At 35.9% G+C, this 22,617-nt stretch overlaps 1 long non-coding RNA gene across 1 annotated transcript; it reads right to left on the bottom strand.

The window, feature by feature from the left end:
* Positions 1-479: 479 nt before the first annotated feature.
* LOC147482921 (uncharacterized) lies at positions 480-9,271 on the bottom strand. Its single transcript, XR_015205015.1, has 4 exons — positions 9,042-9,271; positions 8,588-8,672; positions 1,615-1,686; positions 480-1,476 (listed from the first exon to the last, which is right to left on the bottom strand). It is a non-coding gene; the product is annotated as an uncharacterized LOC147482921 (long non-coding RNA).
* Positions 9,272-22,617: the final 13,346 nt, after the last annotated feature.

The following is a 22,617-nucleotide window of genomic DNA, read 5'->3' as shown; positions in this document are numbered from 1 at the left end:
GTTAGACTCAAACACTAGGCGACAGACTAATTTGAGTACCAAAGCTTTGAGAAGTCAATCGAACACTCACAAGTATTTGAGTCCTAACTTACAACAGGAACATCATCTGGTCGAGCTCAAAGGAAGGTTTTAATAAATGTCGAATGACAACAGCTGAGACTTTAGAGTTGATTAAGTCATTGTGGAAGTACACTTTTTGGTTGGGGGTCTCTCTCTCTCTCTCTCTCTCTCTCAAATCAAACCAATGGAGAAGATTCATGTTTGTAGAAATTACAAACTGAGTTCACTACTCATTAGTATGGGTACCAATCCATACCTACTTACTAAACCTTTTTTCTTTTTCTCAATTATAGATTTATGGGATTTTGGGTACCGATTTCTTCTCTGCTCATTCTGATTTTTTTTTTCGAGTCAGCACCTTCAGTGGGTCTATATCCTTTTTTTTTTTTTTATTTTTACAATGAAATTGATGTTTTCACTTTTTTTGAGTGAGATATCCCATTTGGGTTTAATTACATAAATTTATCTAGCTAAGTAATCTGATTTGAGTGATTTCTAAAGACTGAACAGCAAAAATTCATAAGTGATGCTCTACAAGATACTGCCTGAAGAGTCAAAACAGTTTTGGAATGCAAGGAAAGAAAAATTGGTTTCCCAGATGAACTCATTCAGAGAGGAGAGGAGAGAGTAGGAACAAGAAAGGCATGTAAAGAAACTAAGATGTTCGTTTTGTGCATCCTATTTCACCAAATTAACGCTTCTTTATTTGTTGCCCACATGCCACATCGAGTCAAAATTGTCACAAGTCCAGCATTACAACAATATCCTCAACATAAGAGGGCAGAGAAGGTGGTACAACTGTATAAGGCTTGGAAGGAGTCGATGTAATGCTGGCAGAGTCAGGAGATGATGAACATGTGGACTTTAGGGACTCGGAAGACGAATAGGAGGTTGAGGATAGGGGAAGATGGTCATTGTTAATGAAGCCAAACATCTTGCCTTGGAATTTTGGGGTTGTAGGGAGTATATCTACATATAAAGTTATGGAGAACAAATGGAAAGCAAATTTGGTGTGAGTGCAAGAATCTGAACTGCCGGACATGAATAAGAGAAAGAGAAAGCGAGCAAATTGGAGAGGAGATATTTGTTACAAATACAGAGCCGTATCAGGGAGATATATTAGTTAGAAGTTAGAACTTTATTTTAGAACCCCACAAGTCCCCCTTTCCCCAGTGTAAGTGGGAATCGAACCCAAGATCTTGGGGCCAACCTCCAAACGCTTGACCATTATGACATCGGACATCTAGGTATATGTCTCTGTGTGTGTTTCTGTGTCAGCACAATGGAACAAAGTTGAGAATTGTACTAACCAAATGGTCTAACTGAATGTAAAATAGCCCAACTGAATTTTACCAATTTAATTTTTAGATCTTCGAGCTTATTCATATTTGTGTTCTTTAGAGCCTCCATGTCAACCTACAAAAGCAACAAAGCAGTATCAAATTTTAAGAAACACGCCAGGTACTGCAAATGCATGTATAAAAGTAAAATAAATGTACTAATTAATCAAATTTCATTACATTACATTCCAAAAACTAAGGATGGCAAACGTACATTTTTCCCCTGGAATGTTTGAAGATGATCGCCAAGACCAAGAGAATCCAAAAACCTTTCCAGTGATAATTCCTGCAAAATCAGGGCATACTTCTGATACGATACTTTTTTCCATTGTAACTATCTTAGCTTTCAAAGAAAATAAATGGAATACAATTGGTCTGCAGCTTGGAATTAAAGGAGCATAGACCATAACAAAGCCAAAATCCACATGATAAACATGTACAAGGACATCAACCAATTCGCGTTATCTGTTCTCCTACCCAAAATTTGCCCTCATTGGATTCTGAAGATTATATCTGAAAGATTCTTTCATTCAATCTCAACATCCAGGCATCTGTAGACCATAAAATGACTAGAAAATTGCGGACTATAGATCCTCTAGAAGTGTGGCTTTTAGAGTTCTAAGCCAAGACATTGATTTTTTTTTTATGTTTTCTATACTGTAAACCGACTACATGTCCTATATAAAAAGTTTGAGTGAATGCTGAAAACTAATTAAGTTGTACTCTCTTTTCTCCCCACTTTTCTTTTCATTAGTTATACTAAAATTTTAATGTCTCTTTTAAGGAACAGATATTATGATGCATTCTAGGGTTCTAAACCTTTGGTTTTAGACTCATATTTGTTTATGTATTACTAGGGTTTTGAGAATATTGTTTGATTGCTATTTTGATGTTTATACCATAGATTATTTCCAGGTTTATTTTTAATTCCGAAAATTACGTATTTTAGTTTCTACTTATGATTTTAGAAGGCTAGCTTCTAAATTCATCATTCCTTCAGTCTGTATATTGAGTTGTAGGTCTTCGGCCATAGTTGGTGTGAGAAAGGGCTTTCTCTCCTTGTGTTTTCTTGTTTGATAATTATTTGCGGGGTGATTACAAGTGATAACTTGTCATCCCCTTTCTCAATTTTGTGGGTTTCAAATCCGGTTGTCGCGCACAACAACCGTAGTGGCTCACAAATAACCAGATCGTGATTCTTCGGCGTCACATTCATTTATTCTTATTGCACCCAAGTGCATCATATTAAGAGTAGTCCAATAAGTATATAAACCGTCAAGCGTGTGACGGAAGCCCTACTATACGAAGTTTCATTTAAGTGGAAAGAACTCTACGAATTCCACACGTGTGACATGCAAATATCTAAAACGAAGGCAACCTGCTTCGTCAGCTTATATATCGTGAGGATCTTTAGTATATACTCCCACCCAAATGAACAAAATATCCTATCTGATGTAGACTTCGTTCAGTTCCTTTTTTTTTTTCCTTTTTCTTACTGAGAACCAATCTTTTTCATTGAGTTCCAACACCATAAATAGATGATTTGCAAATTCAATAATTATACAAGAGATCTACTAGTCGCCTCCCAAATCACAACTCCAGTCATCTCCATGCCTCTCGGCTCTAGCACTTTTTGAGAAATTAGTCGTCTACAACCACAGCTAAGATATTCACTAAGATACTTATAGATATCAATAAGCACATGCTAATGCACAACAGACTTGAACATCTTGAGGAGCAAAGATATTTAGGTCTAGCACTTGCATGTTTTCATGAAAGTTTGAAGTGCACAAACAGTTACATACAACTTTGGTGGCTTAGAGGAACCACTTTGTGGAGACATATTTCTGCAAGATGCATAGGGCAGAGTCTTCAAAGATTCCTATTTACTCTACTCTAATCTAGTTTGACTCATTGACTAAAGGTTCACAGCTAGACGTGATTGTAAAGAGTATTTTACTTATATGACCTATAGGAGTTTACCAGTTACATTTCCTATTCCAGTTATTCAGTTACACAGTACAAATACATATCTATATATCATAAGGAACATCAATGCATCAAATACACGATTACCTTTTTTTTCCTGTGCTTAAGGGACATAGAGGTGATGGGTTTCACATGGCCTTAGCTGTAACATGTCATAGTTACTGGAGTTCACACAGAATTTTCATTAATTGAACTGAACATGACTAGGCACTGTCTTCCTAAAGCCTTCATCAGGGATATCAGGCAGTTTTGTGTGGTGGTTAGCGACAAGCCTACAAAACCTTTCGTGATATAAATCTACTCTTCTACTGATATATGTGAAACGAGTCATCAATTTGAAGAAGGTGATTAACGATCACATAAATGTGTATACTAATAATACTATTCAGTACACACTTCGACAAAACCACCACTAACCAAATATTTGGCTCATTAGTGGTACTAGTAACAAACCAATTTGAGGAATTGGCAACATGGTCTTCATGAAAAGCCCTTCTCCATGTTGCAAGGAGAAAGTTTGAATAGTGACGGATTGTGAAACAGTCCGCCTGAACACAGATTCAGACCTGGGTTTTCAAACAGAAGTCTGTGATTTAGAAGAGAATTGTGATAGCTAATCCAGAGACTTACATTAAGTATCTCTTAGTTATTGATATATCTATTGTGAAGTTGTACATTCATAGTGTCAAAATCAAACATGATAACATCTGGTCCAATGTGGTTCAGGTGCAACTATGTCACCTTATGAGTTACATTTAAGAGATGAAGAGCATCAAAGATACATGCAGAATTGACAATGGCTACCTGCTGGAGACAGATTTGCACATGCAGTATTAACAGGTTGATAAAAAAAATGCATTTCCATTACCGTCAAAAGAAATGTTATCAGTGGACAAAGATGGACCTTCTTAATAAGGTACTAAGGGAGTAAGGGTCAATACCAACTAATGCGAAAAACACAAGAAACAAAGATTATTACAGCACTAAGATATGAGATATCCCAAATTCCCAATCACACAAGAAATCTTGATATCTCAACCGCTAAGATAGCAACCCCCTTTGCCCAGTCAAACAAAGTTTCTTTGATCTCCTGTATGATCTTGTGCACCTTCTTTTAGTTGAGCTCAAAGATCCTCCAGTTGCGATCAATCAGTCATTCTAAATAAACCATATAATGGCTTTTCAAGCTTTCAAAATGGGTCTTTTTAAAGATTAGTTTGTGCTCTAGAATCTAGAGCCAAGAGACTGTTGTCCAAATTTATTTTGTATTTCTATTTTAATTTTGAAGAGGCAAGTGCTCAATGGCATATACATCAAGTAAGATGTCAAACCTCATACCAACCCTCACAGAGAAGACAATGTAAAATTTTGAAACGGCGTTCCTCATACTCCTTCCACAGTTTACACCAAAGCAATAGCAAAGCTTTGATGACCAGTATCCTTTTTGGTATACCAAGATCCTGCGCCTCAAAATGTCACAGATCACTCTCCAAGTCTCCAACCATATTTGCCAAAGAATTGTGACACCCAAGACCCAAGACAAGGGTGCAGACTGGAGAAAATAACCCCAAATGGAGTAAGAATAAGATGAATCAAGTAGAATACCAACAACGGACGCTCCAGAGCAGGAGTGTTCACCAAAAACCGAGAACCACAAAATCAAACCGAACTAAACCAAAATGGATGGTTTCGGTAGTTTCTAGAGAGCGCAGTTCGGTTTTCGGTCCTTAAAATTAAGAACCATCAGGGTTGGCTCGGTGCTCGGTTTTATGTTTCACTTTATAAACTGAACCAACCCAATTCTGTTTTACATACCAAATTTTGAACTTTTTATACCCACCGTTCAAGTATATCAAAATATCTAATCTATTCAACTCAAATTAAAACACCTAATTAATCATTAATGAGTTAACACTTCGAGTCATCCTCTCGGTGTCTCTAACTCCCCACCTACACCAACAAGGCAACCCCGCAAGTAGCTATCGTCCACCAACAAGGCAACATGTAAGTGGTTTACTCCAAACACTCACTTTCTCACTCTCTATCTCCAGGAGGCACTAGGTCTCAAAAAGACGCTTGGGTTTTTTCTCCTTCCTTGAAAGTTTGGGTATTTTTTCCTTGCATGATCTTCTCCGTAGTTTAACGGTTTGTGAATTGTAACCAGTTTTTGTATAATATTAGTTAGGTTTCAGTTCTGATTTTCAGGAACTGTTTCAATTCTGGTTTGTACAATTGTGCCCAAAACCAAACCAAACCAGAAACACCCCTACTCCAGAGGCATAAGACACTGGGAAACATTAACACATCGATTTTTTCTCTTTTCCTGGAGGTTTTCCATGGCGAGGATCTTTTTCAAACATAACAGCAATCAACAGATGACACTGTACAGTAACAAACCCCACCCCCACCCCACCCCAAAAAAAATAGACACACACACATATACCTATATACTTCTTAGTATGTTAAAAGTAGGACAAGGTGCTGATCGTATTGAAATAGCAGCATATAAAGATCTAATTATAAAACCGCTTTGGGAGATTATGGCCACAAATCTACTCATCTAATGGTTTTGTGGAATACCCATGGCCATAAGGTAGCAAAGTCATCAATCTCCCAATCACTATAAACATGTCTGTGATATATATCCCATAAGGCAATACCAATATCCTCACCTATAAAGTTCTTGACATGATGTCCATACACAGAACTCTCTCACCAATCCACACATCATCCAAAACCTAACCCTATCCCAATCCACCGCTTTGTAGGATCTGTTTTTCATAAAGTCGTCAACCTCCTTTATAATTTCCAAAACGCCACAACAACACAGAGCAAACACACTGCGAATCTTCCAATCCATGGGAGTTGACCCATGCCTAGGGATAAGAATATGCCTCCATATCTAGTCACGCTTAACCCCCAAACCTCAATACTTGCTCAAGAGAGTTGTGCTAATAACCTGAATTTTCTTTCCCCACAATCACAGTCCTCCATAGGAGTACACACATAACTCCAATTAACAAGGTGGTAATGATGCTCCTCCTCAGAGTTGCCCCAAAGGTACCGACCTCCTGGAAACACTCTCAGGAGGCTTAAAATAAACAGGAAAAACAAGATAAAGAATTATTAATGAGAACAACCTTCCCCCCTCTTTAGAGAAACCTCCCTTCTCGGGTTGCCTATTTATGCTCAAATTTCACATTCTCAGGGTCCCAAATGGACTTTCGATCTATAATTGGCTTCTAAGGGCAACCAAATGTATTTTTTCCCTTTCCTTTTCCTTTTTGAATGCTAAATGATACATTTCATTCCTTCCGAAAAGAGAGAATCCTCATTAAGTATAACACTAAGCTCCAAGGATACAACCTTGAACCTTCCCACTAACTCAAGAACTGAGACTTTACATTACAAAACAATACTATCCCAATTACATACGATTAATATAAAGACTTCAAACCTTTAAGTCTCTTTAGGCAACCAAAGGTGAGCTACTTGAAAGGAACCTAGAAAACAAACAAGCTGGACCACATTATTAACATCTCCTACACCATACACTTAACCCTTAACAATTTTTTTTTTCATCTCATACCAGACATTGCCAAAACAAAAAACACGAAGCCCACTGAGGTGTCTCAATTGGTTGACATTGTTGTCCAAAAAGGATATAGTGCATCTGCAAATTCCAAATGAGAGGCAATAGCATTTTATCAACCACTTTAAAGCCTCCCAAGAACCCCAACACATTAGCTCTCTGAATAATCCTACGACTTCAACAGTGATAATATAAAGGAAAGGTAAAAGCAGGTCACCCTCTTCAAACCTCTCGTACTCTTAAATCAACCCATGGGGACCCGTACACCAAGAAAGCCCTCTTCCCTCTCCTGGCTCCGCCCTTGGCAGAAACTCCTAAACAAACAAAATTTCTAATTCCCCACAAATAAGATCCAAAATTTTCAAAAAAAAAATGGAAAGACTTTCTACTGTAATGTTGACTTGATAGAGGAGAGAGAGAGAGAGATGTTCTCTCTCAGAAGCATTGACCTTTACGATTGGTGATAACTACTATAGGAAGCGAAGCGATTCATAATGAGTTTCATCCTTGCCATTGTACATTTAATTAACAATCAGATTGACTATATGAGAGAGAGAGAAAGATTTTCAGACTCAGATTTTGAAGCTAGACAAGCTTATTAAATGATATAACTTAAATTTTACAGTGAAATTTCAGTATATTCTGAGCTATGCCGTTAAGATCCTACTGGTCAAGCCATGGAAAGTTGGGCCAAGGTCTTGAAATTGGCTCCCACCTTCACCGGGGAAAGAGGGACTTTAAGGTTAAGGCTTTACAAGGGGGGAAAAATGCAAGTATCAAGAAACAAGCGTATAAATGGTTTCCTCGATTTGGTACTAAATCAAAACAAGAAATCCGAACCCAATCAGGTCAGTGGGACTATAATCCATATCCACTTGCTGTATATAGGATTTCGTCAGGTCAATATTCGGATCAAGCTGATAAAATTTCATGATCCGTGTCTAGGGCACTGATAAGTTGGAAGCTTAGTTTATCAAAATATGGTCCAGACATAAAATTCTTTAATGATTGCCATAACAATATTATTTTGTGATGACAGTTATCACTGATCATAAAAATGGAACGAATAAAAGGAAGAGAGCTCCTTATTAAAAAATGAGTGATGAACGGAAGAGGAGATGAATATTTGCCGTCCATGTGTGTTGTGTAGAAAAGCATTTTTCTTATGCACGTGTGTTGTTATAGATCTCTCCAAAAGCAGTACAAATTTTTTGAACAATAACCTACATGACATCAAATCACGGAAGAATAGAAATAATATGTTTTTAAAAAGCATTAATGTAACACTGACACACTGTTTACCTTGTGGCACTATACATGATGAATTAAGTCAGATTTTATAGTGACTATCCCAGAGAGCGGCACTATCAAAACTCAAAACAAACACCTAATCACATATTAGTGACTAACCCAGAGAGCCTATTGAAATTCAAAACAAAAACCTAATCACATATTGGTGACTATCCCAGAGAGCGTTGCTATTGAACTCAAAACAAACACCTAATCACATATTAGTGACTATCCCAGAGAGCGGCTCTATTGAAACATGCCAATATATAAAATGAAAAACCAGAAGCTGATTTCAACATAACCAATAATAAAATACCTGTTTAAGATTTGGCACTTCAAGATGAACAATTCCGGCAGTAGGTACATCAATACTCTGCAACTGACCTTCTTGTCACCAATAGCTATAATAATTTAGATCATACATCATGAATAAGTAAACCTCAAGCCACACCAAAGTAAGATTTCTTGAGACATGCCTCGAGCATTCTGGCCAGCAAGGTATAGTATAATAGGCTTACAGCAGGCATAGATTTTTCGTTTTGCATTTTATTATGTTATTTTTTTACTAGTACCTTTTTTCGTTCTTATTCATCAAAGAAAAGATTTAATCAGGTAGGCTCAGTTTGGGGACAAAAACAACCTTTATCCCCCCAAATACTCTATACAGTTGAACATCATACTGGATTGTCAACCAATTCTGATAAATGATTGATTGTGTTCTGTGTGCCTATGAGAGAAGAATGAAATGGAAGAAAGTGATAGATACTTACACATTGGCAATTTGATAAATGCAACTTCCTTCAATGGTAAAAGCTAGATGGCTCTTGCAAACAGGGTTCACAAAATCACAAGTACACCACTTTCCCCATGCATGCAGTCAACGCACAAAACTCTTCCTTGGATGTAGCAATAAGATGGGGTGAGTCACATTGCAAATGGCGTTCATTTGGAGTGGAGGAACATGCGAGGGCCTCTTTGGTACTTAAACCTTATCCAAGAGATGAGAAGAAAACAAAGGCAATCCCTTTTTAAGGTTGAAAGAAAAATACTTTCCTGACAGACATGGAAAACCGCGAGATTGACCCAGATGGCCATCAGAAAGACTTTTATTACTAGTATAGTGGGAGTGAGAGAGAGACCGCAAGAAGAATGAAAGAGAGATATTGGAGAGAAGAAAGAATGTTTAGCGAAGAAGATAAGAAAAAAGAATGAGGAAAGACAGAAACCTACCAAATAGAATTTTGGGCCGCATACCCCCTCAGCATAGAGCCTAGAATAGAAGACTAGTATACTGCTAAGCAGTGTGGGTGAGCGGAGTGGGAGAGGAAGATGGAGGAGTGGAGATGGAGAAGGAGGAGTGGAGATTTATAGTGTCTCGAGAGGAAGAGGAAAAGGGAGAGTGAGAGAGACAAAGAGAAAAAACATAATGGAAGAGATGAGGACAGACAGACACCAACCAAATTGGTTTTTGTCCGCATAACCCTCCCCCCTCCCAAAATGTTCGCTCCGCTCACGGATTAGAATAACTGCAATGCAGTGGAGGCATGAGCGGAGGGTAGAGAATAAAGAGAAAGGGAGAGTTGCGGAAGAGAGAGAGAGTTGGGTTTGGTTAAAAAGGGTTATGGGCATGGAGAGTCAGGGAGAGGGAGCAAGTGAAGAGGGGTGTGCGGAGAAGAAGTTTGCTAGGAAGAGAGAGAGAGTAAAGTTGTGAATGACAATGGGTACCCGATTACCCGAAACCGAACCGAAACCGAATCTTCCGGTTCTAGGTCTTAAAAAGTTAGATCTATTTAAACTGGGTTATTAAAAATCGAACTGATAAAAAACTAAAACCGTTAAATCGAATAGTAAAAAACCCGTGGGTATCCGAACTAAAACCGGAACCGATTACTATGATTTCGATATTTAAAATTTAGTATTATATTATATTTAAAATAATTAAACTCATACATTATAATATAAAATATATTTTTTACGTGTTAAAGTCTATTAAATATATATAACATAATAGTGAATGTGTATTGTTAAATATATATTTTATAACTATACGTTAAACAAGTGTATCATGGATGTTAATAATAATATCAACGTGTATATAATGAATTAACTAATATATTTTATATTTATTAATTTATGGACGTGTATATTTAAATAGGATATGCATGCTTGATATATTGTGGTATACTCGCTTATTATAAACCAATATATAGTGCTCATGTTAAAAATTAGTGATGAGATGTAATTGTAAGACGCATGAACTCGCATGTTCGATTTAAAATGCGAGTTAATATACGTGTACAAATACATGTGTATGCACGTAAAATATATTAAAGTAACAAATATATGTGATTGCACGTGTACACGATCGAGATAATACAAGGAAACAAATATATGTGTATGCACATAAAAAAAAAATCAAAATTATAAGATTAGATATTTGATTATTTTAATTTATATATCAAAGGTTTAAATTATCACATGAATTGTAAATGTTTTAACGTGTATAATTGATACGTATTCATAAATTGATGTAAATATGATTGTTGATACATCACTAATTATATATAAAATACTATCATGTAGGAAAATAAAAAAATAAAAATAAGTTTTAGTGTTTAAATGATTAAAATTATTTAATAATCATAATAAATAATAAAGACCCGAAATAGAACCGAAACTGATAAAAACCTGTGGGTTTTTATGGTTTTGGGTTGAGTTCTATAATTCTCATACTAAAACCGTTGAGAACCGAAACCAATAAAACTGTAAATAGTAAAACCCAAATCGAAACCGCTAAAACCCGACCCAAAACCGACCCATTGGCACCCCTAGTTGTGAAGAAGATGAGAAGAGAGAATGAAAACAGACAAAAACCTACCAAATAGAATTTTGGGCCACCCCCAGCCTAGATCGTTCGCTCCACTCACTTGATAAAGAAATCTCCTCATGTTCTGTTTTGTCAGCGTGCAACTATGGTACCACTATTTTCAATTCAAAGATTTATATTGTCGGGGTAAAAAAGTAGGAATGGGAAGTGTGTGTACCATACATTATATTTCCAGTCTAAAGTGTACTTGAACCATGGACTGGATATGGGCCCAGCAGCGGACTAGTCCAGTGGCTGTCCAAATAAACATTTTCGGATCGTTCGGTCTTCGAATCCATCAAAGTTCATAACAGGTCCAGGGCCCATCCGAGTGGCCCAGATCCATGGATCCAATCCGTTCGGATGATTCTGATCTAATAATCTGATCCGCGGAAGCTAAAAATCCTAGTGCAATCCGATAAGATCTTGCGTAAGGATAGAATGAAATCTTGGGGAATGATCCTATTTTAGACAGGATCATACTAGGATTCATCAATAACGGCAATCTCCGAGAATCCCTTTCTTGGCCGCCAAGGCAGGGGATTGATATATATACGGAGGCTTCTGCATCTTCCAGAACTACGTTTTTAAGAGACTTGATCCCGGATTCCTCACTGGGTACGTAGGCAACCAGAACGTTGGTGCAGTCTCTCTTTCTCAAAAATCCCAATCCCCATCTCTTTTGAGCTTTCGGAAGCACCATCATATCGGGAGTGTCGGGTTAACTTTTTGCCCCGACAGGAAGATCTCCCATTAATAATGTCCAAGTTTACGACCCTTCCACAAAAGTGCACAGTGAAAAATGGCACAAACTACCTACTGAACCTCCACCTCAGATTACTAGAATCAGGACCTTCCTTGGGCGTGTTGTTTACAGAGTAGACAACATCATTCTTTGGAGTGAATTTTTATGTTGTTTATTTATATAATATCACTCAATAAAACGGGTATTTTCTCGACTTTCCTTGTGATCCTTAGTTCCATGGTCGGTTTCTTTGTTACAGTCATAGATAGATATAGAGGGATGTGCGTGGGCGCAGTCGCACCCCTAAGATTAGAAAAGTTACACTACCACATAACTAATTACCTAGAAAAATCTTCAAACTATAAGAAATCACACCCCTAATTTTTTTTAGCAAACTTCTACTACCACACCTCCAAAATGTTCACAACTATAGTGAGAATATAATCAACAAATAAAAATAGTATGAAAAAAAAAAACTAATAAAAAACATTCCAATAAACCAACGTTTTTTTTTTTTTTTTTTTTTTACTTCTCTTTTTGTCATTACAAAAGTATCATTTATCATTTATTTTGAGTCTAAAACCATTAAAAATGAACAAATGTGTATTTGAATATTTGATGGGTAGTTATGAGACTAAAACAAATAGCCAAAAGCCCAAACCCCAACTGATCAGTTTGTATAATTCTAATCACCCATAACAAACCCATAAGCTCTCCCTCCATTCTTTCACTCTCAATTCTTAAAGAAGCGTGAGACCTCAACCCAAAACAAATAACAAAAAACAAAAAACAAATTTAGAAAGGACTTGTGGCGCAGCTTGTTGAATGTTTGTCCTAATTATATGTATAATTTGTTATTATTATCAATAAAATTTCCACTTAAAAAAAACAAAAAAAATGTAATTTTTTACTTTCAATATTAATCTTTTATAGTTTTTTCCACATGATAGTAGGGTTATAAAGACCTATATATAGTATTATAGGAAATTAATAATTTGTTGAATTGTTATAGACTTGTGAACTAGATTATGTAGATATATATAGACATAGTAGTTTAAGTGCTTAAGTAGTTAACTTCGTTAGTCCATGTTAAATTCTTAGTAGTTAATACACTCTAATTTTGTGAATTGAAATAAATGCATAATTTTGTTGATCTTTATTGTTTAAACTTTTTGAAAAAAAAAAAATTATATACTTTTTTTTAGTAGGGTGGGGTGTGCACATAATCTCGCACTCCCTGACTTAGAATCCTAGCTCCGTCCCTAGTTACAGTGAAAATGTCGCGGTTGTGGATGATACACTATACTGGTGTTTTGGTAACTTGTTTGCATTTCAGTTAGACAGGACCGATAACATTGTTGATAATTCAATATACAAATTTGAGCCATCAGATTCTTTAACAATTGCGTCATCATTTTCGTCATGTATGGATGATCTGCTACCGCACTTTGTGTTTCGTAGTGGGAATGAACGACTGTGTGTTGTTTGGTTCGACCATGTAGGTAATGAGAACGAGATAACGGTTTCTTAAAAGAACTTCCAAATTAGTAAACAATCATGTAATACAGGAGAATCAATGGATGTACGTGTTTTCCCTAATAAAGTATACGAATGAGATGCGGAGCATGAAATCGTTGTCAATAATGGAATGGTGGAGAATATAAAAGATTTGACAATATCAATTAATATATTACCAAATAATTAATATGCAATATATGGTGTATATAAAGTATGTTCTAGAATATTCTAGACTATGAAAGATTAGGATTTACTAGATTTTATTTATATTTGAGGCTTATGTAATTCTCTATATATACCCTTCAAGATGGTCTAATGGAAACAACTTTGATTCAATAAAATTCATCATATTCTTATTTTCTTTATGGTATCAAGATCCATTCTCTAACAAAAAAAGGTTCAATCTTGGGATAAAAGGTTTTTGCCGGCGGGTGGCCACCGCTATCCGCCGAACTACTTTTCCACCACTTCCACAATTACTATTATAATAAATATTTCCACCACCACATGTCTACTACCATCCATTACTGTTTTATATTGGTTTAACCCCTCACGACTCTTCTTACACTTTAAAATTTAAACTCCTTTAGTTTCTCATATTCCATATAAACAAAGCATTTGTGGTTGTGAGATTGATATAATATCCCAGCCATACTCGAGGGCAATGACTAAGTCCAAGATGGAGCGACATTGTGACCAACTAAGACCCAATGAGGCTTTGGCCAATGATTTGAGTCCACAGAGAGCTTAAGTTGAGCCCATTTTGTATATAATGATGGGCATACAATATGTTTCTATGGAAGGTTTTCATTAATAGTGGAGTTAAGTTTTTTGTCAAGCTTACATTGATTTTCAATTACCATGAGCTTAAAGGGGAATAATGAAGTATACAATGAGATGCGGAGCATGAAATCATTGTCAATAATGGAATGGTGGAGAATATAAAAGATTTGACAATATCAATTAATATATTGCAAAATAATATGCAATATATGGTGTATAGAAAGTGTGTTCTAGAATATTTTAGACTAGGAAAGATTAGGACTTACTTGCCAAATAATATGCAATATATGGTGTATAGAAAGTGTGTTATAGAATATTCTAGACTAGGAAAGATTAGGACTTACTAGATTTTATTTTATTTATTCCCCATGGGTGGTTTATGATATACGTAAAAACACAACTAGATTTCTCTAACCTATTCTTAGGTTATCAATTATTTATTTTCTACTCTCACATGTATATTCATGCAATATATAGAGTACGGAATCGTTCCACTCTTAACTCTCTAGACTTAAATGAATTCAACTAATCAAACACAAGAAAACAATGGTGAGAGCAATATTTATGGATGCGAATTTATACTACGAAACTAAATATATGAATTTAACTTATACTAATTTAAATAAAGCAATTGAATATGACTTGAATAAAATATGGAGAATAATAGAGAGAGGTTGAATTCACTTTTTAATTTTTTAACATGCTAGCATAGATTAGTATAAAACCCTAATCTAGATATTCTCACACGAGGTTAAAATATAAAGACTAGACCTTTAATGATCCCTAATTATTTTATACTATCTATAGTCATAAACTAATTAGCATGAGAGAAAGCTTGTTCCTATCCTCATGGCAAACTCACTATTATCTAGTTTAGGTTAAACTCTTCTTATTTCTAAGTTAAGAAAAACCTAAACTTGAAACCCTAAACAACAAATCTATACTAACAAATCAAGTCCTCTCAAAGTTTTATTCAAACTCCCTCTAATGGGAGTTTAGTTTTGATTCATGGGACTATCATGAATAAAAGAATGAAAAAAAATATATAATAGAAATAGATACAATTGAATTGAATAATAATAATAACTTGAAGGTGTTTTAATGGAGGTTTTATGGATGCAACAATTATAAACCCTAATTACTTAAACTATATTAAAATAAAGAAAGGGGAGAGAGATAACTAAATTATTCTAATTAATAGAAGAGAGAGAGAGAGAAAAATCCTAATCTACAACTAAACTAAAGAGGGGAGTAGCCAAATTTTGTTTAGCCTTAACTCTCTTTATAAAGAAGAGAATTAGGTTTATAATTTCGTGCATGGGTTTTGGAGCTGTGTTTTGGGACACTAAATCAAGCCCAAAACCTAATTACTTAAGTCCAAAAAGAGTTTCTTTGCGGAAATTTATTGCAACACCTTTTTTGTTCACTTTTATTGCTCTGATTGGGTCAAGGTTTAGACCATTAGAAAGCTCTTTCCAAGCGGTCGTTTTGACATATAATAAGTCCAATTTTAAGGTTTGAGTCCAAAGATACAGCATGCGGAAGTTCTATTGACTTTTATGATCTTTTTCTAACCGCGTCGACTTTGACTTTTCAGCTTTGACAAAACCTTGAAACTTGGGCTTTAATCATATAATTTCTCTAGTAAGCAATTTGACTAATTTTTTTTGCAAAAGTGACGTATTTCTTCATATAATTGATTCCAATACCTAAAATACACACAAACACGTAAACATTACTAACTCTTATTTATTATAAATATAATTGGCTTAAATATAATACGATTAAGGGGTTGAAACTATAATTTTGGGCTCTTATCAGTTTACATACTACTAATGTCGATGGCTATCACGTAATTCAGTTTCCTGGAGTGTAAGCATCTCTACTTTTCATTGTCTTGAAATTATTTATTTTTATTTTATTTATCTATGTACATAGAGATACAAGAACACACATACATGCATGACTCCCTCTTTTTAGTTTTTGTTTCTTTCAATAGACACTTTGGAATCTTAGGTTGTTTATGTTAGAAGGGGTCTGATTTAACATTTTACTTTCCCTATAGTGGATTTAGAACACACGCAGACGAAGGTGTTCAATGCTTTATTATTATTATTATTATTTTGGTTGGTGGACTAATTACTAAGAAAGAGTCTGATCCAAGAACACTCCCATCATATCTTCCCATCAAAGCAAGTGTCGAACAGTGGTTGGAAGCGTATGTACTTAGTAGTTTTTGTTACCTTTCTGATTGCAATTGCATGCTGCGGCAACTTGCAAAGCTTCTCAACATCAACTCAATGCAAGAGGCATACATGGAGTCCAATCTTTTGTATTGACAACTCTCCAGTTCTCTTATAAGGTGATGTGTCACACCCCGAATTTCGACAGAATTCGGAAAAACATTATTTGTCCCCGACTCCTCGATCTCCGAGGTGTGACGCACTCTCCACTCCCAATAACCCATAAACAGTTTTAAAATATGCGGATAATTAAAACCAATAAAAATTTTAACTTAAACAAAGTCCTCTTCATTATAAAACAATTTACAAATGAAAATACAAATAATATTATCATTGTTTGGTTGAAAATCTATATCACTTAAAGGAAAACAAAACACAACCTCGAGATGCAATGCTAACGCGAAAACCACATTAGCCCCACCGATCTTCTTCAACACTAAACCTCTGGTCAAGACTTATCAACTATGTTCATTTAATGAACACACCCGATAAGCAAACATGCAAATCGGGTCAAGATTATAAACAATTTGGTGTGAGTAGCCCTAAAACAACATATACTTATACAAATATAAACACCATCCATAAGGCGCTTAGTTCTCTACCGGCGCAACTTTAACTTTCAAACGACAAATACAACATCCTAAAGAATAATATTTAATGTAGTTCCTCCATCGAACCTTTTAACTTCCCCTAACCACACAACAAACTATACACATAATAAATAAGGCATGTAGTTCCTCCATCGAGAATTTTAGGTTCAACTAAACAAATAACCAAACAAACGTATTATATAACGCATGCCTCATTTCATGCTTTCAATCACAGAGTGGGTCGTCCTCCAAGTAATTAGTTTGACTCCACCCTTCGCAAAACCATATATAATCAACTATCTTCCTACATCATTAACAAATATATGACCATAATTATATTAAATAAGGTTTTCTTTGTCCTTAAAATCACGTCAGATCATATGCCTTTACCTAGTTTGGGCTTGATATAATCGCTACCCATTTTAACATGCAATACATCCAGCGCCTCCCTTACATAATGAACCACTCCGTGCTAACTACCCGAAGCGGGATGCCGACACCGTAAATCCTCACACGGAAGCAATTATGTAAAATACGCCACTATTTTGTAAAAATATGATGCGATCATCGCTCTATTTTTATGGAACGGAATAATTAATATTTATTAAGTACGATTGCCCAACACATGGGTCAATCACATCTTATATATACACCCAACACATGGGTCAATCATATCACATAAGCCCACACAAGGCAAATCACATGAAGTTGTGGAATCGTTCAGGATTTTGGTTCGTGAATTTATTGAGTGTCATACATCTATGACTCATAAACATTTCTACTATATCACGCGGCGGTCAATTACCTTATTGACTAAGCCACAATATATAGAAATATCTGGGTTATATCTCATAGTCACTTTCATTCTTTCACGTACAATATATTATAGACTACACCACACTATAAAAGGCAAGCAAATATTCACCAATACTATATTAAGATCTCACATGTAAAAATAATGGAGTGTATATATACATTTTCCAAGATATTGCAGATTAATACAACTATCCTAAAGATATTATATCACGTCACAACGCTTCAACGTATCACATACATTATAACGATTAGGAATATAATATCTCCTAACATCTCAATATCGTCACGGTCAAAAATACATAATATCAATGTCAAATCTTTATTAGATAATGACAACCAAATTATCAAGCTTCCACAAAGATTTTATTACTATATGTGTCCATATAATATACACATAAAACGTGAAGACAATAAAAAATACCCATGATCCACAATCAAAGCCCCCAATATGTATATGCTTTTACACACTTTCACGCCAAATCTATATTAGATAATGACACACAAAGTTATCAATATGAACAATATTTTATTACTATATATATCCATATAAACAAACATATGAAAACCTGGAAAAGTCAACATTCCATACCAAAGGTCAAAGTCAACGGTCAATTTTAAAAGGTCAACACCTCATGGTCAAGGTCAAACTCAAACATGTCATGGTCAAAATAAAAATCATCGCCAAAGTCAAAGGTGAAAGTCAACCGTCCATGGTCAAAGGTCAAAGTCAACCGTCAAAGTCAATCGGTCGATGGTCAAAGTCAAACTGTTCTAATCCAAGGTCAAACTGGTTTTAGTGTTATGGTTAAATAGTCTATCATTGGTTAAGGAGAAAGTGAAAAAAAATGCCTCATGGGCTTGAATTACTCGGTAATAATTGAACCTAAATAAGCCCCAAACCTTAACGAAAAGTCTAAAAAGTCCACTTATTTATTCTACCTGACCCAATTAGATCTATTTTAAGTCCAATGGACTGGTCCATGCAATATTAGAAAACTGGCCCAAAACAGTTAAGTGATCGGGCCCAAAGGAAACTAATAAAACTGGTCCAAAAACACAAATGATACAGCCCATCAATTTAACTGAACTGGTCCACAAATTAAAACAAAACCAGGCCCAAAAACTTTGAATTAAACTGGCCCAACAACTAAACAAACCGGCCCAAACAAAATAATAGAATCCGGGCCCAAACCAACTAAACAAACTAGGCCCAACCGATTTGGCCCAAGCCCAAAATCGGTGAACAGTGCATCATCTTCTCCAACTGCTCTAGCCCTAACAGCCTCCACCACCAGCCACCACCGGGTTCTCCTCCTCCTCCCACTTCATCACATCAGTTGGGCTCATTAGGACGAACCCAACACCTTTACTAAAACCAAAAATCGATTACCTCTCCCCCTCACCAGCGCCAAAATCGACCGGCCACAACAAGATTCCAGTCGGCCACCCAATCCAACCTAGCGGTTTTAACCCTTGCACAAACCCCTATAACTTTAACCAAACCGAAAACTCTAATTCTTAACTTCACATCTCAACCCAAAACTAGATCTGAGAGTTTACTGCCGCCATTAACAGAGCTTCCACCAAGCTCTAATCGACAGCCCTCATCAGTCCACCAATACCCCAACAACCAATCATCCAACCCACAACCAAAAACACAGTTCAAACACCGAAAATTTCAAATAAAATTCAAAACCCTCAGTATCACAGTATCAAAGGAGAAGGTTCGCGCCTCCATTAAACGCTCCTCGCGTTGACAGTTCTAATAAATATAGCCACCCCGCCCATAGTATTATAGTTCGACAGTTCAAAACGCAACAGTCCAACAGTTATCAGTTTAACAGTTCAAAACAGAGAAAACAAAGAAAAACGATTTCTATAACCTGAACGCCCATCCGCTTCGACAGTGAAATGTCGAGTTTCCGAGTCTCAACAGAGTTAAATCTACTAATACGACACTACGCCGAAAAACAATATAATGAACAGTAAAAGAAAACAGAAACATTAAACAGTATGATATGCTTTAAAACTATAACTGAAAAATAGCCAAACAAATTTACTGGACGAGTCCTTGATTCGTGATTTCCAACGCGCCCAAAGAAACAAACTTTTTTCCGCTTCCATTTTTAATTTTTTTATTATCTTCAACCCTATTTTCTAGAAAAAAGTGTTTATATCTTGGGTCCAAGTTTTGTTGATTTAATTTTCACGATCCCGAGTCCAATCCAATTTAATTTTGAAAATACATAATTAAATAATTAATTAAATAAAAAAATACGTATTTAAAAATACGGGCGTTACATGATGCATTGTCAATGACAACCTGCATGACATTATCAAGCCTCTACTCAAAAGGGTTTCTTATTCCATATTGTTACCTCTCACCTTAAAATAGTCTATTTTCTAGCATTCCGATCCGACTACTATAGATAACAACTTTCTCACATAAACATCTTTCCAAAATTAAGTAATTTCTGCAGATGTTGGGTAATACACAACTTCCCTGGAAAACTTAGGCCACACAGTGTGATAATGTCTTTCCAAAAGTGATGTCATAAGGACACCAATTGAAAGAGTTATGTCATACTTGGAAGTCGTCACCTTTTGGCTAAAAGGTGTTGTTCGTACTAGCCATACTTCCACATCCACCCAGCATTGAACTTCATAACTTCATTGCCTCTTCGTAAGAAAATTTTGATGATTTTGATGATTTTTCAATTTGCTTTCTCGATCTTATAGGGCTAGTAAGACCATAGTAATTGGAATTGATTTTCTTCATCACCTCTTAATAAAAAAAAGCAACAAGAAATGGAAAAAGAAAAATTAATGCCTCTTATAGCATGCATGGTTGGCCATCAGCGCCTTTAGCGGTTGTCATCCTGAGGGCAGAGGAAGTTTCTAGGTATTGGCATGGCTTGAGATATATGTCTTGTACCACATAAAGTCATCTCGTATACAGTGCCAGTTTACTATCTCTTTGTGCTAGTTGTTTCTTTATTTCTATATTGTTTTTGTTATGTCTGTTAGTTTTGATCAAATACTTTTATTAGTTTGAGATTCAACAGTATTTTCACTTGGAGTTTCTCATCTCTTCCAGGCTTAAGCACAATGATGTCCAGGGCAATCGTGACTTTAAATGGGATGCTGAGAAACCTTCTATTTTAGGTATGCATTATTAGTTGCAACATTAATTGTGATCTTGCGTTTTTCTTTTCTTTTTGTCCTACACTTTTCTTGTTTTCTGTTGCGCTGATTGCGGTAATTGCATTTGGCGAGAGTTTTGTTTTTCTTTTAAAAAGTTATGGGGTTAAGGTAGACCCCCACCGGTTTTTATTGCAAAGGGGTAAACCTTACAAACCTCCCTAATAGTTAGATCCTTAAAAGGAGGCACACAAAGAAGCAAAATCGACAGACTATAAGCCTAACATACCTAAGATCACTAGACATGCTACAATCGTACACTAAGAAAGTAGAGTTAGGAATCCTACTTCCTAGTCATGATATGATAGAGTTGGTTACATAGTTTGAACTCTCTTTTGTAGATCCCCTGAATCTCTTGGTAAATCTATCTCAGACGATGTTCATAAACAACTATAATAGTCTCGGGGGATGTACTTTTGCAGCAACTGTTAATGGACAAGTTTATGTAATTGATCCAAGTCCCATTGAGTTATCTAAGCCTCAGGTATATGTGAATTCATTTGGTTCTGGTGGCATCTTGTTTTTACCTTCAACTTCATTTTAGTTATTTTTGCGTGATATGCTTGGGTTGGCATCAGATCTAAGGATCCAAAGTTTTTTTTTTTCCTTTTTGATGAGTGATCTTTATTCAAAGGGTAGTGCATATCACGGAAGTACAGTAAAAGGTATAAATTAGAACAGTGAGTGAGGACCTCACCTGGCATGGAAAGAAAAGCAGAAAAAGACAACAAAACTACCCCACAAAGTCCACCAACATTTTTTTTTTGATGTAAATGTAAACCTTTTATTAAACCAAACGAAATTTACATATGCCCAGGACATTATAAAGAACTTGCATATTTACAACCATTGGCACCTGATGCCACCATACGCATTTAGCACGGGCGGAAGGAAAGCCAAGTCTCCAACAGGCCCAGTTGAGAAGTGTACATTTGATTGCCCCAACAAACGGAAGTTCTTTACTTGAGCCGCCGCATGTGAGGCTAGCGCGTCTGCAGCACCATTTGCTTCACGATAAACCCAACTGAAGTGCACTTCTTGAAATTTACTCAGCACTATCTTAATCTGAGTAACAGTTCTAGCTAATAACCAATGACAATTTAAGTTTTCATCCGTTAAAACCTTAAACAACAATTGAGAATTTGTTTCTACCTCAACCTTCATATATCCAGCTTCTGCCACAATTTGAAGTCCGTATAATAGAGCTACAAATTCCGCTTCATTGTTGGTTGCGAAGAAAATTGGAATCGATGCTCCCATTATAAAATTACCTGCTGAATCCCTGAGAATACATCCGCCACCTGCATATCCTGGGTTCCCAATAGAAGCCCCATCTGTATTCAGTTTAACAAGTCCGTCCTTGGGTGGGAACCATTTAATATAAACCAGCATTTTTTCCTTATGCATTTGGCGGGACATGACTTCCATAACCAGCTGTATGTGTTTCAAAGCTCTACTGATGTATCAAACTGGATGGGGATGCTTACCTTGAAACCTTGTGTCATTTCTCGCAATCCAAATAATCCACAAGACCCCAACAAAGTAGCAGCATTGCACTTCGCCATTTTGCATTGTCCTTATATC

This window comes from Coptis chinensis, chromosome 8 (assembly GCF_015680905.1).
Source record: "Coptis chinensis isolate HL-2020 chromosome 8, ASM1568090v1, whole genome shotgun sequence".
Lineage (NCBI taxonomy): Eukaryota > Viridiplantae > Streptophyta > Magnoliopsida > Ranunculales > Ranunculaceae > Coptis > Coptis chinensis.
This window is presented reverse-complemented; position numbering and strand designations above follow the sequence as displayed.